Source organism: Moschus berezovskii, chromosome 21, assembly GCF_049115385.1.
Source record: "Moschus berezovskii isolate FMDL1 chromosome 21, NW_MosBer_1.0, whole genome shotgun sequence".
NCBI classification, from domain to species: Eukaryota; Metazoa; Chordata; class Mammalia; order Artiodactyla; family Moschidae; genus Moschus; species Moschus berezovskii.
Genome location: NC_142480.1, coordinates 21291568 through 21305967, shown reverse-complemented (window position 1 = coordinate 21305967; position 14400 = coordinate 21291568).

Genomic DNA, 14400 nt, shown 5'->3' with positions numbered 1-14400 from the left:
TTCCATCACCTCCACTAGCTTTGTTCCTAGTGATGCTTTCTAAGGCCCACTTGACTTCACATTCCAAGATGTCTGGCTCTAGGTCAGTGATCACGTTATTGTGACTATCTTGGTCGTGAAGATCTTTTCTGTACAGTTCTTCTGTGTATTCCTGCCACCTCTTCTTAATATCTTCTGCTTCTGTTAGGTCCATACCATTTCTGTCCTTTATCGAGCCCATCTTTGCATGAAAAGTTCCCTTGGAATCTCTAATTTTCTTGAAGAGGTCTCTTGTTTTTCCTATTCTGTTGTTTTCCTCTATTTCTTTGCATTGATCACTGAGGAAGGCTTTCTTATCTCTCCTTGCTATTCTTTGGAACTCTGCATTCAGATGCTTATATCTTTCCTTTTCTCCTTTGCTTTTCGCCTCTCTTCTTTTTACAGCTATTTGTAAGGCCTCCTCAGACAGCCATTTCGCTCTTTTGCATTTCCTTTCCATGGGGATGGTCTTGGTCCCTGTCTCCTGTACAATGTCACGAACCTCCGTCCAGAGTTCATCAGGCACTCTATCAATCAGATCTAGTCCCTTAAATCTATTTCTCACTTCCACTGCATAATCATAAGGGATTTGATTGAGGTCATATCTGAATGGTCTAGTGGTTTTCCCTACTTTCTTCAATTTAAGTCTGAACTTCGCAATAAGGAGTTCATGATCTGAGCCACAGTCAGCTCCTGGTCTTGTTTTCGCTAACTGTATACAGCTTCTCCATCTTTGGTTGCAAAGAATATAATCAATCTGATTTCAGTGTTGACCATCTGGTGATGTCCATGTGTAGAGTCTTCTCTTGTGTTGTTGGAAGAGGGTGTTTGCTATGACCAGTGCATTCTCTTGACAAAACTCTATTAGCCTTTGCCCTGCTTCATTCCGTGCTCCAAGGCCAAATTTGCCAGTTACTCCAGGTGTTTCTTGACTTCCTACTTTTGCATTCCAGTCCCCTAGAATGAAAAGGACATCTTTTTTGGGTGTTAGTTCTAAAAGGTCAAATCCCCACAATTCTTTGAGGTAGATATTGATTTGAATCATGTGAAATTTCCATTTTTGTGGGTTACAAAGGTTAAATATTGGAAAACTCATAGAAGTCAGTATATGGGATCCCCTGGAGAAGGGAATGGGCAACCCACTACAGTGTTCTTGCTCGAAAAATAATCCCATGGACAGAAGACAGGCCACAATCCATGGAATCACAAAAAGTCAGATACAACTATGTGACTAGGCATGCAGAGAAATCAAATAACTTGAAATTTATACAGCAAATACATGAAGAGTTGGGATTTCGACCCATACTCTTATACCATTCCAACACACGTCCCTTTGTCATAAGTAATTGTATTAAACTGGAAGGGTCCCATAGCTCTTCAAATTCTCAAACTATTATCCTCACCCCAACCCAAGTCAAAATACCTGAATGGTTTGAGTGTCTTGTCTTCAGTTTAGGGATTCTATTAAAATCCTTACTTCTCTAAATAGCCATTTTCCTTCTTTCATCAGCTTCATTATGACCACAGTCATTGTAATTTCTGAACCAAAATGTGGAACATGTAATCAGAGAGAAATACAGGCATTTCTGAGGAAAAGTACATAAAATAATTATGATGATCCTATTCTAAGAAATTTTGGAAAAATGCTCACCATAAACACATCACCTGCAGACTTTGGTTATTTTGAGATGGTTGTCACACTCTACTTGTGGCTCCCTGAGGGCAGGTCCCATGTTTTACTGTTATTTATGGAACACTTGAAATTTTGTATGACATAAAACACAAAAACAATTCTAGCGATGGGCGGAGCTGATCAGAAGTGCCATGGCTGGGAAGGTGCTAGAAAGCCAAATTAAGACATTCTCCTTTCTTAGAAAATCTTAGAGTTTTGAGCATTCATAGGGCAACTATTTATCAAGTACATCTTACGTACGAGGTATTTTCTTAGGTCTTGCAAATGTGGGAGGCTCCTAATAAAAGGAAAAAAAATTAATCAGGCCTTGAAAGTAAAACAAGCAGAGAGAATAGCAGGGATCCATGGTTCTCAAATTCTAGCATGGATAAAAATCATCTGGAGGGCTTGTTAAAACACAGAATACTGGATCCACCCCAGAGTTTTGGATTCAGTAGATACAAGGTGAGGTTCAAGAATTTGCATCTTTATCAATTCCCAAATTATGCTCATGCTGCTGACCTAGCAACTATGCCATGAGAACTACTCCTATGGAGGCTGAAGATTGGGAAAGCAGAATGAGCAATCCCACAGATGATGGAGTTGACACAAGGAGTCTGACCTATCTAAGCTATATAGTTGCTAAGCTACTCTGACTTCCTCCTCTGAAGGTGATCTACCTCAGTGCAACCTGAGGCATTCTCCTTGCTTTTACCCACCTGCCACCAAGCACAACCTCAGCGTCTGGAAGAATGAGAGACAGCGGCCCATGTACCCCAGTTAGAAGCCTTAAGCAAACATCCAACAGGGATCATTCTCTTACCTCCAGAGTTCCTACAGCTTGCTGCTGAAGATTTCATTTATTAAGGTCAAGTGAGTCTATAGACCTCTCTGCAAAAATTAATTTCCTTTAAGGTACTCAAGTGCTTCATCGCTTTATAAGTCCTTTCAAGAATTCTTACATTTATAATGCAGCTATAAAAGTGAGCACAACTTTCTTTCACAACTATTTAAAATCTTGCTTCCAAACATCTGTGGAAATCAGATTTCTCATTCTCCCCCAGCTAGTGCCAGTCTGTAATCTACTATGTCACTCCCTGCTTCTCTGGTTCTCTTGTGATTCTGACTTCAAATGACATAAGGCATCTGTCTCACAATCTCTCACCAACACCAGACTTCTCTGCATATCTAAGCCTTATCTTGTATTGTTGATTTTAGAAAGTGAGACGTTGGAGGCTTAATCAATAATTTCCAGATTGATTAATGGACCTTGACCATCACACTACAAGCAGAGCTCATGGTTTATAAAGCACATTCAATGAGGTAGTACTGCATTTTATCATCTTTGTCTTAGCAAGTAAATAAATTGAATCGATAAAGTGAACAGAGTAGCTAATGAGCAACCCTCATCATAGGACTATATTACCTAATTAAATGGGAAAAAAAAGAACCTTAAACCATCAAAAAAAAAGACTCTACCCCTATGCATCTTTCTCTCACCATCTATCGATCTATTTGTGTATCATCTACTTATTATCCACTTCATGAACAATAATCTTAATTCAGAGTTCAGTTTTTAATTTAGCAATGGTAACAATAGGACCAAACTGAAAACACTGTCATGTATCAAAAAAACAAATGGAATACCAAGGACAATAAAAGAAGAAAAAAACAAGAAGAAAGATGAGAAAAATTACCTTGCTACAGAGAATAAAGAATTGTCATAATATATTTTAAAGGTAATTATAATAATATAATAAAGCTGTTTAAACTCATCTGGACTTTTCCCCTTGCAAGGAGGTATTAAAAGTTCTTATAAACATGGGGAAGAGCTTCAGAATTCCCTCTTTCTACAGCTGAAAGGAGCTCCTGCCTCATATGAAACCAAAGCACCATTTGCATTTCAGAGACAGCCCCTGCTTATAGCTGTTCACAGATGCCACCGTGAAATAGAAAGAACAAAGTCTGCAGTGTTCCAGGGATGTTCTAATCACTTTTTAAAATTTTGTGTGGGGGGGCGTATGTATATTTGGTTGTGCTGGGTCTTATTTACAGCATGCAGGATCTTCAGTCCTCATTGCAGTATAAAAAGATCTTCTAGTTGTGGCATGGCAGTCTTGCCTGGAAAATCCCATGGAGAGTGGAGCCTGGCGGGCAACAGTCCATGGGATCACAAAGAGTCCTAGCCACGACTGAGTGACTGAGCACATGAAGAATCTTTAGTTGCAGCATGCAAGACTCTAAGTTGTGATGTGCAAACTCCTACTTGCAGCATGTGGCATATAGTTCCCTGACCGGGGATTGAACCCAGGCCCCCTTGCCTTGGGAGCTTGGCATCTTAGCCACTGGACCAACAGGGAAGTCCCAAAGTCACTTTTATTTCCCAGGATTATGTCTGTTTTTTAAAAGAGAATGCAATCACTGATTATATGGAACACAGCTAAAAGGGAATAATTCAACATTTTTTAAATGAGAACTCTAATTAGTAACTAGAGATACACATTTTCCATAAAGACAGAGAAGGATTAAAAGTTTTTAGGCTTTGAAAAAATGACTCTTTAAGTGAGCCACACATCAGTGTATTTGAGCATATCATTATTTGTCCCAAGGTATTTTCTCTTAATTTATTCTATTTATATGACCTACAATAAAGTTGAGTGCAAACATAAAAGCAAATATGTGATTTGCATTTATCTACAATAAAGTGTCAATAATTTTGAATGAACTAAATTAGACTCTCATAAATTAGCCAGGTTGGAACTAAGTTTGTAGCATATCTACAAATAGTTTACTAAGAAAATCAATTGTGCAAACATGATTATAAGACATTTTTAAGGACTTTATTAATTCTTTCTGGGCAAATGATACTCCCAGTGGCAAACAGGCCTTATTTTTACAGTTAAGCAAAGATTAACCATCACCACACTGGTTAGCTGTTACACCTGTGTTTCCTTAAATTCCTCTATACTTCAAGGGATCGCTGACTCACAGATGAAGCCCACACGCTGTGTCCAAGCCTGCTTCTCTCATTGTGTGTTCACTGCCAACACCAGGAACACAAGAGCTCTAGCTCCCGCTCCCAGAGGAATCAAGCAGGACCTTCCAAATCCAAGACAGAAGAAAAGAAGAAACTGGAAGAAGCAAGGAGTCAGAGCACAAGGCAGTCTCCCCTTCAGGGCTGGTCAACCTCACCAACCACTCTCCCACCAAAGCCCCTCTTATTAAACTCTGTTCATTTCCTAGAACAACTCTAACAAACAACCATAACCTGGGTGGTTTTAACAGAAATTCATTCTCGCACAGGTCTGGATGCCAGAAACCTGAAATCAAGGCATTCTGGGGCCACACTCTAAAGAAGAAAGCTCTTGGGCAGAATCCCCCTTCTCGCCTCTTCCATCTTCTGGTGGTTCCTGGTGTTCCTTGGCTTGTGGCAGCATCACTTTCTGCCACTCTACTTACCACATTACACTGTAATGGCCAGTTCACACATCTGACCCCCTTACTAGAAGGACAGAAACTAATTCATTTGAGAATGGGGATTGTTTAGGGGAGTAATCTTTCTACTGAAACTTGCTTATTGTTACAAACTAAATATTAAGGTAACAAAGAGTTCACTCTCCCCGTATTGATTCTCCAATTCTAACTTCCCTTCTTTCATAATTCACATTTACAATTTATTTCTGCTGCTGCTGCTAAGTCGCTTCAGTCGTGTCCAACTCTGTGCGACCCCACAGACGGCAGGTCACCAGGCTCCCCCGTCCCTGGGATTCTCCAGGCAAGAACACTGGAGTGGGTTGCCATTTCCTTCTCCAATGCAAGAAAGTGAAAAGTGAAAATGAAGCCGCTCAGTTGTGTCCAACTCTGTGCGACCCCATGGACTGCAGCCTGCCAGGCTCCTCCATCCATGGGATTCTCCAGGCAAGAGTACTGGAGTGGGTTGCCATTGCCTTCTCTGAATTTATTTCTACCCTCATACTAATACATAAGGGGACTGTTTGTTTTATAAAAATGTTATCCTATTCTGTGCATTATTGCATAATGCATTATTCTGTGCATTATTCTGCAACTCATTTTTTAACATTATATCATGGATATCTTTCCAAGTTAACTCACTTGGATTTCATTTTTTTCTTTAATAATGTGAGCTATAAAGTAAAGAAATAAAAATACCAACTGACCAACTATTGGAGATACACTGAAAATTTGTCTTTGTGCTTTCCAGCAAATAATTCACCCAGGAAAATAATACAAATCCATTTCACCATGTCTGTAATTAAAATAAAATCAATCCACTTGCTCAGAAAGCAAATTTTATAAGTACTAGTTCTGAAGAAAAACGTATTCTTTGTTCCTGATAAGACAACTATTTAAGTACAGTAAGGAAAGTGTTCACAAACACTCCTATAGTAGATGCAGTATCACTGTCAGTTTGTAGATTGTCAGTAGTCTACCAAAGTCACCATGTTCCATGCCTAGCAAAACACTACACAGCAATTTGGTTACAGAGACTTCCACAGAAGACAAAAAAAAGTAGCCTGAGAGCCAGTCTGCTCCTGAATGTATAAAAATGAGAAAAGCTAGAATAGTTTCTTGACCTGGAGTCCACATCCATCTATCCTTATACTCACAGAAAAATAATATACAAAAAATATTGAATGCAAAATTCAGTTAGGTTTGTGCATATCTGAAGTTTCCAAGGAACAATACCTGTATAAATGCATTCCTTTTTCAGAAGAGTCCGCGACTCACAAAATGGTTTGGAACCAGTACCATTGAAGAATATATGGTCAATATGTCGTCCCATAAATTTCGCTTCTTTCCAATGGGATTTTGATAGTCATCTCTTCACCTGTGTAGCACTAGTCCCCAGATGAGATTCTGGCATGACATAGGCTTTTGACAAATCTATACAGGGGAACGAAAGTTGAGTAGGAGAGAGTCTGTGTTCACAATGACTTTCAGGACCTGGAAGGGATGCCTTCTTTGCGCCTTTTAACAGTCACCTGGCCTGAGGTAAGTTGAGGACCCTGCCAAGGAAGTGATCCTGAATAGAAGGCAGGTCCGAAAGTGCCCAAGGGCAAGACTGAAACTTCCAGTCAGTTCAGTTCAGTTCAGTCGCTCAGCCACGTCCAACTCTTTGTAACCCCATGGACTGGAGCATGCCAAGCTTCCCTATCCATCACCAACTCCGGGAGCTTGCTCAAACTCATGTCCGTTGCGTGAGTAATGCCATCCCACCATCTCATCCTCTGTCATCCCCTTCTCCTCTGGCCTTCAATCTTTCCCAGCATCAGGGTCTTTTCAAATGAGTCGTTTCTTCTCATCAGGTGGCCAAAGTACTGGAGCTTCAGCATCAGTCCTTCCAATGAATATTCAGGACTGATTTCCTTTAGGATTGACTGGTTTGATCTCTTTGCAGTCCATGAAACTCTCAAGAGACCTCCCTAACACCACAGTTCAAAAGCATCAACTCTTCGGCGTTCAGCTTTCTTTATAGCCCAACTCTCGCATCTATACATGACTACTGGAAAAATCATAGCTTTGACTAGACAGATTCCTTCAGTACTTAGATGAGGCTTTCCAGGTGGCTCAGTGGTAAAGAATCAGCCTGCCAATGCAGGAGATGCAAGAGACATGGATTCCATCCCTGGGTTGGGAAGATCCTCTGGAGAAAGAAACGGCAGCTCACTCCAGTATTCTTCCCTAGAAAATCCCATGCACAGAGGAGCCTGGCAGGCTACAGTCCATGGGGTCACAAGGAGTCAAACACAACTGAGCCCTGAGCACTCAGTACTTAGATAAATGAATAAAGGCTCAAAGTTCCTCACCATAGATCAAGATTACCATAATTTTAGTGGCTTTTACATTGCTTACCTACAGAATTATGTCAGCCTATCAAATTATGTATGTGTGTCCGATGGCGGTGGTTGGCAATATTGATATACATTTTCCTCTTAAATGGACTGATCACTCATTTAGCTGTCATCTCGCATCTGCCACTGAAAAGACAGAAGACAAATTGACTCCATTTTTCAAATTCAGCAGTTATTTATTTTGTTAAGCACAACATATTCATCTCTGCTAGTTTTCATATGGCAGCAGGAGAGTCAAGTCATCCGGTTGTAAAACTAATTAATGGAAACAACCTTTGAATTACTAAACTGGCAATCTGACAATGCTGATTAGATTATCATGGGAATAGTGAGTTGTAAAAAATATTATTAAAATGAATCCAGATTTTCATTTTACTGTAGGAAAGGGATTTAGGCAGCTTTCTAACTGAGACTTCTTTGTTGTTGCTTGGTTGGCATGAGGGTAACTGAAGTATTTTTCACTTTTTAGTTATTCTCATGTCATGTAAGCATAGCCCAAGAAAGACATCATTTTTGGTGTTCTGCTCAGAAAAGACACACAAGTTTGAATAAATCACTGTGCAAAGTCTCTGCTGTAGAGTGAGGAGGAAGAAATTCTGGAAAGTCCTTTATGAAGTTAAGAAAAAAGAGATGAAGATAAAAGAAAAAATAAATTAAAAAAAATGAGAAAACATCTACTCCAAAACAACCTACAGCTGTTCAGAGATATTGACACTTAGACTTTGATATGACTGGGGAAATTTTTAATCTAATTCTAACAACAACAAAAAAAAGAACCTAATGACTATCTGTGAATCATGAATTCTCACCTTCTGTCACAATTTTTTTCTACATCCATCTTCTTTCTAAGTGAAAACACTGACAATTTAAGGTTCTTTTCTTGCATTAGAAAGAAGTCTCTAAAAGAGCATCATATTGATTTAGCCTTAAAAATTAGAAACCTCTGCTATTCAAAAGCGATTAAATACATTTACCCCAGAAACACAAGGATTGGGGTCTACTTTGTTCTCTCCATTTAAAAGGACCAAAGAGACAGACAAAACATGAGCTCCCTGAAGAGCACTTCAGCACATACTGCTCAGTCACAGGTCCATCTTCTTTCACAAGAAATTATTTTGTACAAAGCTGCTATATATAGTGAGTTGCTCACTGAAAAAAAATGTTTGAGGAAATGTATTTTAATATATGCTGAGAAATGACAAGCCATGTCTATTATTCCACAGACAGTTTCTGAAACACCTTCAATCACCTAAAGACAGAACTATAAGAAATGCAGTAAGTATTATTTGGGGTACATAGCAAATATTGCAGAGCTATAAGAGCCAAAGAATTTTTCCTAGAGTTAACTATGTAGCTAATTTTACTGCCCTATTGAAATAAAATTTATTGAAAATTCACTGCAATTCACTCTATTAAAAATGAGCCATAAACACAGGATTTACCACAATTCACCTGACTCATCTCTAATCACAGTCTCCTGCCTTTATTTAAATTTTTGATATTTTGTTCAGAGTGTGTTTTTTGCATTAATTTGATTTCTTTAAATATTTCAAAATAGTGAATATTTTCAAATATTCTTTTTAAAATATTATTCTTATTACTGAGTGTTTTTTTATACACTCTTAGGTTTTGTGCCCTAAGAGTATCTCATTACCAAATAGTCCCAACCCCAACAGTGACCTCTAAAGGCTAGCCCTAAATTGCTCTGCCACAGGGAAGGATCTTGTTTAATGTTAAAATCTCTCTAAAAAACAACATCTTTTTGCTTTCTCCTATGTCTATCCCAATACATATTCATTACATTTACTTGGAAAAAAATAAGCAAAAAGAAAGAAAAAATTTAAAACACCCTTAGCCCCACCACTTAGCAAAAGTCACTGTCAATAATTTGCTATTAAACAAAAAACAACTCATAGTACATCTTCCTAGACCTGTTTTCTGTCTGTTAAAAGTATGTTTGTGTCAATATGCTATCAATTCAGTTCAGTTCTGTCACTCAGTCATGTCTGACACTTTGGGATCCCATGGGCTACAGCATGTCAGGCTTCCCCGTCAATCACCAACTCCTGGAGCTTGCTCAAACTCATGTCCATCAAGTTGGTGATGCCATCCAACCATCTCATCCTCTGTCATCCTCTTCTCCTCCTTCCTTTCCCAGCATCAGAGTCTTTTCCAATGAGTCAGTTTTTAGCATCAGGTGGCCAAAGTATTGGAGTTTCAGCTTAAGCATCAGTCCTTCCAATGAATATTCAGGACTGATTTCCTCTAGGATTGACTGGTTGAATCTCTTTGCAGTCCAGTTCAGTTCAGTTCAGTCGCTCAGTCGTGTCCGACTCTCCGCGACCCCATGAATCACAGCACGCCAGGCCTCCCTGTCCATCACCAACTCCCGGAGTACACTCAAACTCATGTCCACAGAGTCGGTGATGCCATCCAGCCATCTCATTCTCCGTCGTCCCCTTCTCCTCCGGCCCCCAACCTTTCCCAGCATCAGAGTCTTTTCCAGTGAGTCAACTCATCGCATGAGGTGGCCAAAGTATTGGAGTTTCAGCTTTAGCATCAGTCCCTCCAACGAACATCCAGGACTGATCTCCTTTAGAATGGACTGGTTGGATCTCTGGAGGGACTCTCAAGAGTCTTCTCCAACACCACAGTTCAAAAGCATCGATTCTTCGGTGATCAGCTTTCTTCACAGTTGGATCTCCTTGCAGTCCAAGGGACTCTCAATAGTCTTCCCCAACACCACAATTCAAGAGCAGCAATTCTTTGGCACTCAGCTTTCTTTATAGTCCAACTCTCACATCCATACATGACTACTAGAAAAACCATAGCTTTGACTAGATAGACCTTTGTTGGCAAAGTAATGTCTCTGCTTTTTAATATGATGTCTAGGTTGGTCATCGGAGAAGGCAATGGCAAGCCACTCTAGTACTGTTGCCTAGAAAATCCCATGGACAGAGGAGCCTGGTAGGCTGCAGTCCATGGGGTCGCTACAAGTCAGACATGACTGAGCGACTTCACTTTCACTTTTCACTTTCACACACTGGAGAAGGAAATGGCAACCCACTCCAGTGTTCTTGCCTGGAGAATCCCAGGGACGGGGGAGCCTGGTGGGCTGCCATCTATGGGGTCACACAGAGTCGGACATGACTGAAGTGACTTAGCAGCAGCAGCAGCAGGTTGGTCATAGCTTTTCTTCCAAGGAGCAAGTATCTTTTAATTTCATGGCTGCAGTCACCATCTGCAGTGATTTTGGAGCCCAAGAAGATTAAGTCTCTCACTGTTTCCACTGTTTCCCCATCTATTTTTCCATGAAGTGATGGGACTGGATGCCATGCTCTTAGTTTTCTGAACGCTGAGTTTTAAGCCAACTTTTTCACTCTCCTCTTTCACTTTTATCAAGAGACTCTTTAGTTCTTCTCTTTCTGCCATAAGGGTGGTGTCATCTGCATATCTGAGGTTATTGATATTTCTCCCGGCAATCTTGATTTTAATTTGTGCTTCATCCAGCCTGGCATTTCACATGGTGTACTCTGCATATAAGTTAAATAAGCAGGGTGACAATATACAGCCTTGACATACTCCTTTCCCAATTTGGAACCAGTCTGTTGCTCCATGTACAGTTCTAATTGTTGCTTCTTGACCCGCATACAGACTTCTCAGGAGTCAGGTCAGGTGGTCTGGTATTCCCATCTCTTTCAGAATTTTCCACAGTTTTTTGTGATCCACAGAGTCAAAGGCTTTGGGATAGTCAATAAAGCAGAAATAGATACTTTCCTAGAACTCTCTTGCTGTTTCGATGATCCAGCGTATGTTGGCACATTGATCTCTGATTCCTGTGTCTTTTCTAAATCCACTTTGAACATCTGCAAGTTCACATCTGGAGGTCAATATACTATACAGGTGATAAATAAATGAGTGAGTGAGTAAATGGTATGGATCTTTGAAAATTTTCCATATTACCAATGATTTTAAAAAATAACTTCATTTCTTAAATAAATTCACTAGCATATTTATTTTTCTAAACAGTCTCTCAGTGAATGTGGAGGATTTCAGTATCTATGCACATCAGAGCTTTCCGAGCACTACAAGAAACTTTAAAAAATAAAAAGAGCAAATCAGAAACCAGAAATATATGAAGTTTCCCAAATAAATACTACAAGCACAATTTCCAGGACTAGTTTTAAAACAGAATCACAATGTGTGTGTGTTTGTGCATATGTGTCCTGCTCTCTTGTTCACTCCCTGTCTTTGTATCTATATCTACATGTGTGTCTATCCATACGTACATTTAACCTATCAGTGGCTAAATACAAGTATTGTGATTCTTATTACAATATAATAATTATTATTAATATCCCCATCAGTTTAGCACAGTGGATGACATTATGGACTTTGATATCAAACAGCCTCAGTCTGCAAACCAAATGTCTGTCCTTGGGCAAGTTACAATAGTGCTTTAATCCTAAATGTTCACAACTGTCAAGTAAGTGTCATAAAAATTCCTATCCTTATGAGGTTGCTATAAGGATTAAACAAAATAATCTTTATCAATGCTTACCATAATGCCCAGTACTAAGTAAGCATTCAATGCACATAAATTGTTATAATTAAAATAATATCACCATACTCAAAGAAAAGCATAATCAAATGGGAGAAAAGAACATGTATCAAATAATGCAAATGTAATCATGTAAAATGATAAAATGAGAATGAGGGTAGCCAACCTTTTGATTCAGAATTTGAAATCATGTTATCGAGCAGGCTTACTTTATAGTCAATCTCCTTTTATGGAAGAACCTTTTTAGTGTTAAGCAATATAATAGTCAAAAAGAAAATTAATACAAAATGACCATATAAAATGCCTTCTTACCTGCTTTAAATTTTTCCAGTTAATGTTCTAATACTAAGGAAAAGAAAAGAGTAGAGCATACCAATATGACAAAGGCGACATATAAACATCAACAACAATCAGGAAATTATGAATAAAACTAAGTATTAAATCAAATAAAATCAACAAAACATAGTTGATGTTCAATAACATGTATCTTATTTAGGCTCATATCAGAATTAAGTGCTTCAAAAGCAGTATATATATGGAAAATATTTATTTATTTAACGCTAAGAAATCTTGTAAGTATCTATATTTGAGGTATATAGGACAGAAAGCATTTCTCTCCAATCTGCAATTAAAGTTACCATATGGGAGTGCCACTAGAAGGAATCCAACTGGAATGATGAGATGCCATCTCTACCAATGACACCATCCAAGAGACTCTTGGTTTCAGATTTTTCTGAGTGTTTTCAAGAGCCAAAAACCTAATCACAGTGATGTGGGTGCAAATCCAGAGAAATGTGACCACACTGTGATTCCAGCTAAGTTGAAACTTAATAACTATGTGTTTTAACTTAACTATCACAAGAAGACTAGACTGCACAGTATAAAATGAAAAATTAAGAGGGATAAAATTCTAGCACCCTGGAAGAGAATTTCCCTGATTATCAAAGAATAGGATTCTGTCTCTTTGTTAGCTGTAGACTTATAAAGAGGAAATATGGATCAGATTAATAGCTTCCTGTCACTCATCATTAGCCTCATTCACCCAGATCTATTTATTATGGCATCTTGATGAATAATAATGAGGTTTCCCCAAGTACGTTTCATGGTTCCCTCCTGTTGGGAGCTCCAGTGATTTGGGGACTCTCAGGCTCTGCTTTCTATCCACCATTTTAAACATACCCTTTCTATCAGATGTCTCTGTTTTTAATTCCATTCCTTCTAACTAGATTTCTGCCATTCTATCCAGCCCCTCCAGATCTTTACTCTAATTGTCTCTCCATTTCAGTTTTATCCTGGTGCTATCCCTCTGATTTCTTTTGTCCAAAAAATGATCCATAATTGAATTAACCAGTCTGCCTTTCATAATTTTATCATCTAATGATGCTCTCTGATATGTGTAATGTCCTGGTTATTTTCCAGAACTTGATAGTTATCTTCTACTAACTTCTGAACATATAGGTTAATTAACTGATGATGCAACAAAAATGGTGCAATTTTGTCTATATCCAACTTGTACTCACATGGGCAGTCCCAGACTGGAAAAAATTCATGAAAATATGATGTCAGGAATCCAGGAGTCTCCTAGCATCTACAGTAGGTCTTGTTATGACAGAAAAGCAAGGTAGTATCAAAGACTAATAATATTATGTCAAAAGGACACAGGAGTGAAACTGAAGAGCCCATTACTGGCCAAAGATGAAGGAAATTAAGCATCTATGAGAATAATAACTGCAATATATTAAGACACATAAAAATATAATTACAAGTTCATAATATGTTAAAATTTGTTGGTCTCCATTAGAAGGTACTAGGAAAGAAACATGTCACTTTGCAAACTAGCAAAGGAAAAGAATCAAGCCTCTTTTAAATAAACTGTATGAAGGATAACCAAGGAGTTGATGAAAGAAAATTACTCTTTGAGAATTATTCCAGTTAATAAATTAAGAAGGAATGACAGACTCCTGGTTCCAGATATGATGAGGTAAAAAGAATATGACTTGCCTGTCTAACATACACAACTCAATAATAGGAATAAGTATACATAAGTTTTTTCAGATATTACACAATAGGTAGTGAAGAGCAGTGATAAACGGGAATAAAGAAACAAACAAATGAGTATAGCCTCATTACCATTGCCCCTGCTTACTGCCAGAGTGTCCAGGCCCTGCAAGGAGGGAGAACCCAGATAAAACCCTGGAACCTTGCTGAGTTGAGGAGATAGAGATTAGAATCCAGGGAGGCCAAGGCAGCTAGAGTTCGTGATGCACATTAACAAA